This window comes from Amphiura filiformis, chromosome 4 (assembly GCF_039555335.1).
Source record: "Amphiura filiformis chromosome 4, Afil_fr2py, whole genome shotgun sequence".
Lineage (NCBI taxonomy): Eukaryota > Metazoa > Echinodermata > Ophiuroidea > Amphilepidida > Amphiuridae > Amphiura > Amphiura filiformis.
In genome coordinates this window covers 62,491,876-62,492,093 of record NC_092631.1, presented here as the reverse complement: position 1 = coordinate 62,492,093, position 218 = coordinate 62,491,876, and positions in this window count along the sequence as shown.

Below are 218 nucleotides of genomic sequence, written 5' to 3'. Positions count from 1 at the left end.
ACAATATTAGAAAATGTGTATCAAAGCAATGAAATCTAAATTTTGTCAGCATTTTGTTGATGAGATTCGGTAGCAAAGTTAACTGTAACGTTGTGCGAGTGATTCGTTCGGGGCCATATACTTAAGTTTCGGTTGATGACGAGATAATTAGATCTTGTTCAGTTATAATACATTATTATTATTATTATTATTATTATTATTATTATTATTATTATTAT